General features: G+C 43.5%; 1 protein-coding gene across 1 annotated transcript in view; it reads left to right on the top strand.

Annotated features, from left to right (window-relative positions):
• Window positions 1-7,390: 7,390 nt before the first annotated feature.
• Window positions 7,391-8,065, top strand: part of PHYHIPL (phytanoyl-CoA 2-hydroxylase interacting protein like) — a 113,465-nt gene continuing 112,790 nt past the window's right edge. Inside the window, exon 1 of the mRNA XM_077930574.1 lies at window positions 7,391-7,408. The gene's annotated coding sequence lies outside the window, so the exon portion shown is untranslated. The remainder of the gene's footprint in view (window positions 7,409-8,065) is intronic.

Raw genomic sequence — 8,065 nt, 5'->3', positions numbered from 1 at the left:
GAGCAGAAGAAAGGAATTCAAAATCTAATCGTAGGAGGTTTGTGACCCACTCCCAACACAGTCAGATTAGACCTGAAAAGAAGAGTGTCAATACAACCGCAAAATCACCGCAATTAAATTGGAACAAGCACCTTGTAATGCGTACAAGAACAGCTACTTTTCCACATGTCTGGCTGCAGCAACAAATTTATTCAGACTCCCTACATACGATGGTGCTGTAGATGTCTTTGTCTTACTTGACATAAAAGAATCTTGCCTTTTATTAGAAATTTTCAGGCCGCTCTCTATCAAATGCATTCAAATTGCATATCCCCAGAGTACGGAAAGGCACTGAAAGAAATGTTTACCAGATGGTTCCTGTCTTTGTCTGAAATTGAAGTATATTGTTCTCCAGACTAATTTACCTACATCATCTGGCACCTACAATATGAAATGTCTCTCTCCCTGCTCCTCCCTTGCCTGGCCTTCATTCGTAGGCAGGGCCTGGGGAAACGGATAATTCTCTCTGGATTTCTTTTGACTGGTGCTATTTCAATGTGCTTAGAACGCACTATTGCTCATGTTTAGATATTTATACTAATTCATTCACCTTGCCTTCTGTAAGGATAGCTGTGTACTCGTGGCTGTTAAGGCAATTCTCTTCCATGATGGATTCAGATGTATGGAGGGGCAACAAAACATATGCACTAAAGCTTGGATTTCATCCCACCTTGGGTTGTTTCCTTGCTTATAACACCCCCGGCTGCCAACCAGCTACTGGGCTAAGTTCAAGGTGCTGGTTTGGGTATATGAAGCCATATACAGCTTGTCAGTAGGATACCTGAAAGATCATCTCATCCCTTGTTTACCCCATCAATTTCTGTGCTCTGCAGGTAAGTACCTCCTGCAGATGCCATCTTTATCAGGAGGTCCTTTCCACACAACACAGGAATTGAGCCTTTAGTGTTGTGGCACCTAGCCTTTGGAATCCTTTCCCCTAGAATATTAGACATGTGCTGCCTCTGTTGTCTTTTCAGCACCTACTTAAGACCTTCCTCTTTCAACAAGCCTTTTAAAGAGAGATATCTCCCAGTCTGCATCCTTATTGGAATTGCTTTTTAAATGTTTTCATTGTTTCCTTGCTTGTCATTTGCTTCTTCCTCTGGGAGGAAAGGCGGTATATAACGAACGAAGTAGCAAACAGATAAAAACAAGATAAATAAATAAGGAGTAGCTATAATGTCCTCAGTTGCAACTACTGCCTGCAATATAGGCCAAAAAACACTGACATATTTCACAAGGCTTTGTGAAGGTAACCGAGATAATGTATGTGAAAAGCTTTGGCAGCCCAGAAGTGCTCTAAAAATGCTGCCGTTGACATTGTAAAGCTGGAATCCTTTTGAGAAAACATTTAATTTCCTATGACATAGGTAGAATGCTTCCTATAAAGCTCCCATTTTTTAAAAAAAGCAAAAGTACTCCAAATTCATCTAATTAATCCCTACATCAAAGGAAGTTGCTCTCTTTTTTTACATGCCTTTAATCTCTCTCTCTCTCTGCTTTTATATTTTGGCATTCTTTGTGGCAGAAAATCATTTGCCTCCATTACATTCAAATCATACACTGCTTTTACTACCTGTATTCCTGGTGTCTCAGCTTTTAAAGCAGGGGTGGGGAATTTGTGACCCTCCAGATGTTGTTGGACTACAGCTCCCATCATCCCTGACCACTGGCCCTGCTAGCTAGGGATGATGGGACTTGTAGTATAACAACAACTGGGGACCCAAGATTGAGAAACACTGTCCCAGACTACTGATCCTGCAGGCTGGATTGATGGGGGTTAGAGTCCAACCACCCCTACAGGGCCAGAGGTTCCTAATCCCCTGCTCCAGAGTCTTGTTCAGTGGAACTGTCCAGGGTGCTACCACCTCCATACACCCAGCCTTGCCACTTAGGGTGCCATACAAGTGCCTGAAACATACAAGATTTTGGTTTGAGGCCTGAATCCCACCTGCAACACCCTGCCATTAATTGTGTCCCATCTTCCATCACATATAGACATTCTAAAAAGAGCGGTGTCCTCCATAACTGCAACCTTATGATGTCGGGAGCAGCACCTGCAGAACATTTGCCTTCCTCAGAGTTAGAATCGTAGAATTGTAGAGTGCAGCAGATCCAGCCTCCAAGCCACACACCGCTGCTGCCACCGCAGCAGCAAGCAATGCATTCCTTGAAGTCCGGATCAGCTGTCCCTGTGATCTTGCCACCTAAGGCAGTCATCTCACTTTGCCTCATGGGTGGGCCGGCCCTGATTGTTGCTCACTCTTTCGGCCTAAATGCACTGTTTTGAAGTCGTATAACAAAATTCTACATTAGGTAATTATCCCACAACAACACTCCTACAGAGATGTGAACTTCACCACTTTCTCCCCCGCCCCTTGAAGTTTTGCAATAGCAGGGCTTTTTTTCAGCCAGAACTTACTGGAACTCAGTTTCGGCACCTCTCATTATAAGAGACCAAGGGAGGCATTCGTGGTGAGTTCCAGCACCTCTTTTTCTAGAAAAAGAGCACTGTCTGGAAGTTTGCAAATAGGGATGTTAAATTTAAGTGCAGACTGCTTCAGTCGTTCTTCGTACGTCCGCGCTAGTTCCCTGTAATATATCAGCAGACTCTTTTCATTTGCTGCTTCCACACTGAATGGCCCTTTTGTATAACAGTGGAATAACCTAGGGGTTAGTTGATTATTGCTTGATTACCCAGCCTTCCTGAACATGTGAACAGGATGAAATGAAAAGCTGGGGAAAGAAGGGGAGTAATCATGGTTCCAAATATTCATATTCAGGGGAATTCCTTCTAATTCTTTGCAGAAACACTCGAGTTTGTTTTCTCTTTCCCCTCAAGCCACTTTTGTGAGCACATGTCAGGAAAGGTCAAAGGAGCAAAGATGATCAAGGAATGTTTTGACCTGAATGCATATTCATCTTTCTTGATGAATTCATGCAAGCACGCTCTCCGTGGCTCCAGCAAATCTGGCAGGGAAGGACTTTTTGGTCATTCAACACAAAATCTTTTTGGAAACAATCTAATCAGTCTGATTTTGGGGGTAGGGAGGCTGCTAAGACATGGAATAATCATGGAGGGGAAAGGAGACTTGGGGATATGTTTATCTCTTTCCCGACTCCCTTTTGGAGTTTCTCAAGTAAGGAAGAAGCTTCTGAGTATGTTTTCAGGAAATGTGAACTGTCTACGAGCAGACTGAAAGTCAACCTTTTTCCCCTATCCCTTTGAAAGTTGGTATTGTATGAGAAAATTTAAAATCAAGCCTTGTCCCTGTTGGCTTCACAGAAATTTAGCAGGTAAGCTTGCCTGAAGCAGAGCAACAAATAGTGTTTCCTACTCCCCCAGATCAAGGTGCAAAGTACCCAAAGCCAAATGAGTTACTTTGCAACATAATTTTTGCAATCACAGAAGTGTGTTGTGTCTCTGTGTGTGAGCAAATCAAAGCCATATGTGTGACCCCAGGGGGAAGCACTAGATCACACTGTCAGCCCATGCATGTGATCTTCACTGGGTTCCAAGCCAACCATTCGGCCCTGTAAGCCCCCAATTGTGATCACATGGAAGCTCCTGAAAGAGAAACAGAGCAAAATACAGTGAGAATGCATGCTTCCAGGTACAGTGGGGTAGACAGCAAGATTAAAGAGAAATAGAGCAATCTTTGTTTAGATGGAAAGTCCACAGGTTTCAGCATTGCTGTGATGGGAGGTTTTTTTGTGGCGGGCGGGGGGTTGGGGAGATAGAGGAAGGGAGAACTGATAGGTGAGTAATTTAAAACTATCATTGAAGCGCTCTGCCATTTCTGAACTGTCTTGCGCAAACAGAGGGCTGAACAAAGGTGCCTTTTCATCTCCAGCAATTCTGCTGCTGTGTCACAGAGGGCAAAATCAGTGACACTTTTGAAGTCAGGGACTATTCCTTTGGAAACAGCTTTCAGCCCTCAGATTTTATTATGAAGATTGACAACGTCCTGAGCTTTCAGGAAGGACGCCGTCAGTGTTGAGGGCAGTGGAGTGAGCAGGTGAGTTTGTGTCTATCTGGACCAAGCGCTTGCAAACAGCATCTTTTCCAGGCTCTTTCTTTGTAGCTGTTTATGAATTACTTTCTGCACAGATGGATCTTTCTTCAAACAAGTCTGAATGGAGAACGTTTTCAGAATGTTTTTCTTCAAGCAGCTTATTACATGTTTAAACATTGCTTTCATTTGTCATTTATTTATCTTGTCATCTGAAACAATGAATTATAGTTGTTTCCCTTCCTGGAAGTGTAATGACCCTGATTTTACTAGGAGTTTGCCGGAGTTTGAGTAGTCCTCTTGACTATAGTACTAGGGATGTTCAAGGATTTCATTTGGCCCACATTTTCCTAAGGGAACTGAGGGCTTCTTCAGATGCTCTAAAATCTTCCTCATGGGTTGTTCCCATGGCATGTGCAGAAAAGCCATCTCAGGTAAAGCAAACACTGGTAATAGCTACCATTTCCTCATGCTATGCTGCTCAGACATGGCTGCTAAAAATGGGTCATCGTGCTCACATATGCTGCCAATGTGAATTGGCACTTGGGATCAGGAACCCCTCCACCTGAAAGATTTTACAATATCCCCAATGGTTCCCTGATTAATTTGCTTGCCATGTTACCGTAGGCAGCAAGGCAATGGCTCATCTTTCAACTTCAAAGCAAAAAAAAGTTTCTGTTCAGCCCCTGCTATGGCTTTTCAATGTACATAGAAAAGCCTGGTTCTACCCAGAGAAAAAAACTTTCGGAATATGCCTCTGAGAATGTGAATGGCTAAATTTGGGCTGATTCAGGTCTTATATGAAGTAACATGCAGAGCCCTGCTATACATTGAATGAAGAACTTACCTTTTTAAAAGCAGCAGTGCTACTTAGGGATGGGTTCACCTGTCTCTTTCCAATCTGTCTCAGCTTCATATCTGTAAGTCTGTCCCATGCCCGTATTGTTCTGCAGAATGAGGAGGGGGTGGAAATCTGGCCCAGCCTTACAGCTCGTCCTGCAACACTCTTCACTGCGGTTTGTCCTGGTAGAGTAATTTAAGGGTCAGGCTGTTAAACTAAGTGATTAGCCAGAAAGCCTGCAATCGCATATCTGCAAAAACCAAGATACCTTTCCCCAGTGATATTTGTTAGTGGGGCTTAATTGCACCATTTCCACCCTGAGTTATGGAACATTAACTTCGCAAATTTTCTCAGAAATAAGGCAAAATCATTTGAACTTCTAGATGTAATGAGTTTATATTAAAAGGTGCCTCTTGGCAATGAAACAAGCCAAATAAAGCCATTTCTTAACGTACAAATCTGGAATCAATTTGGAAAGCGTTGAAAGCCGTTTAAAAAATTAGGCTGTGTTTTGTTTAGTCAAAAATGAGTGTGGTGTTGTGTGTTATGAGAAGTAAGAGAGGAGGGTTGGAGAGATGGGGTGTGTGTCTGTGTTATGTCTGACCTGCTGATGACAAAGTCTCAGGGTGTCCAGAATCAAGAGAGATGTTTGCTGGAGGGATTTCAGTGTTCCTGTTGTGAATGGGGGCGTAAGCTTGGGAAGAGATCTGGCTGGATCCAGGGAGAGCTGGGCTTCCCTGTGTGAGATGCAGGGAAGTTGGAAGACAGGAACAGGCAGGAATGGAGAGAGAGATTGGGAGGAGAAGAAAAGGGATTTCTTATTCAGCATACTAGTGAAAGTCCATAGCAGACATAACATATTTTCACCCTGATCCAACTCCGGTTGCACTTTTGAAAACGTTTTCTATGTGTCAGTAGAATATGGATGCACATTTGAATGGGATAGATGGCATCCACACTTGAATGAGCATCAGATTTGCATCTGTGCTCCTTGATCCAGCAAATGTAGCTCTCTTTAATGGACTGGGCTGCCAAGAGACACTGCTCAGAATAGCCTTCGTCTGAAGACTTACTCCCGGACCATCCTTCTTTCTCATTGGTGCTCGCCAACCCCATTCCAGATGGTGGCTTAGAACATTTCGTGGAAATGCTGCACAGAGAGTGTTGCTGCCCATCGGTGGGACTCCAGGGCTGTAGGCTGATAATAGATTGAAGATTTCTAAGGACAGGGTAGCTAATGCAAACGGGGCAGCGGACTACAGAGAGATGGGAGCAGAGCAGCTCCCCCTACCCTCGTCGTTCTGACAAATGGTACTTTTCAAATGGGACCCCGATGCACCATGTAAACTCATCTTAGCTGTGGAGAAGGTTGTGGCTTGCACTGCAACCTTAATTTTATGTTTACTGTGTGGGAAGCTCTTATCAGTGTCAATCGCTTTCAGTGGGGAAATGTAGCATGCGCTTAAATCTCTACCACTGAAGCTAGTGGGGCTCTATCAGCTGGATCATGTCATGGATAAATAATGTAATTGTAGCAATCTTCTCCCATAACTCAGGAGATGATTTATTCCTTCTTGTGCGATGTAGGGGTGTGATAAGGTTTCTGTCCGACATGTAACATGCATACGCAACATGGAACAGCGCAATCTCCTGCTTCTGGGCAAAGGAATGGTGAACTATTTAATATGCAGGCGCTACAGTTGATCACTTTATAGCTGACAGGGAGGTATAGCTAAATAGAGAACCTTTTGATCACCACCTATACAATTTGTGATCAAGTTGTCTCCCCTGCCAGGTGAGTATCACCACCTATACAATCCAGTGCAGCTTCAAAAATTTATCCTGCATTCCCCCCTCTTCTCCTTCAGTTATGAGAAAATAAATTGCACCAGAAAATTATGAAAGGAGAGCAGAAACTTTGGTGAAATTCTCATGGGGAGGTTGAGGGGCTAGCTACTGTGCACCTGACAGCTGTTCATTGCTTAAAATGGGAAGCTTGATTTTTAAAGGAATCGGTCCAGGGTTTTTTTGTTTTTAAAGGTAAATGGAACAATTTCCCATAAAAATATAACAAGTGGTCCCACCCGTTTCAGCTACTCAGTAACCCGTCTCCCTTGTCCCTTAAATCTCAGGGGAAGATGTCATAAGGTGACATTTCCCTTTGGACGAGTGAATATGTCAATTTTGGTTTCTCTCAGTTTCTCATTTTTCCGTATTTCTTTTTGTAAAAGTCCTCATGAAAATTCACCAACATCTTAATGTGAGTTACTTGGCTGGAGAAGTGCATTGCAAAGTTCAGAGAAGTGCCAGTTTTGAACAATTGCTGCATTTCTAATTGCAAATTAGGTCTATTCCCCTCTGAAAGTGAACCGAATCACATTTCTTCCCCCATCTCTATATTTCCCATAGGGATTTTCAAATCGGGGAAAAGCACAGGACCTGGGAAGGCTGCTGTGTTAAGGAACTATTTAATGGGAAGAAAGACCAACAACCACAGTTGCATCACAACAGTAAGGTATGTTTCACCCTGCACCCAGCAAAATTATAAAGAAATACATTTTTTTAAACCCCAAAAATGCCACAAGGAAGAGGCAGAAAAGATGCAAGCCTCCTTGGCAGGAGAAGAAAACTTATTGAGGGAATTGGAGGACAGGTTTTTTGCACAGCTAGCTGCACTATACATTTAAAAGCATCATCATACACTTTAAACAGTCGTGGCTCCCTGCAAAGAATCCTGGGAAATGTAGTTTATTAAGTGTTCTGAGAGTTGTTAGGAGAGACCTGTTCCCCTCACAGAGCTACAATTCCCAGAGTTCCATGGGAAAAGGGGTGGACTGTTAAACCACTTTGAGAATTGTAGCTCTGTGAAGGGAATTCTCGGCTCTCCTAACAAACTACATTTCCCAGGATTCTTTGGGGGAAGCCACAGCAGATTAAAGTGGTGTGATACTGCTTTAAATGCATAGCGCAGACAGGGCCTAAGTACAGCCCACTAGGTGGATGGCACCAAGGGAACCAAGTCTGGAAGATGTGCAGAGCCAGTAACTGATCACAAGAGGCTGCCTGCTTCCAGGTGAGGCAGTTTGTTGATCTGCACAGAGGATTCCCCATGCTCTAGGGCAGAGGGCCTTTGGCATCACTCACTGTGTGATCCTTTTCAACTGGAGATGCC

Source organism: Podarcis muralis, chromosome 6 (assembly GCF_964188315.1).
Source record: "Podarcis muralis chromosome 6, rPodMur119.hap1.1, whole genome shotgun sequence".
NCBI lineage: Eukaryota > Metazoa > Chordata > Lepidosauria > Squamata > Lacertidae > Podarcis > Podarcis muralis.
This window is presented reverse-complemented; position numbering and strand designations above follow the sequence as displayed.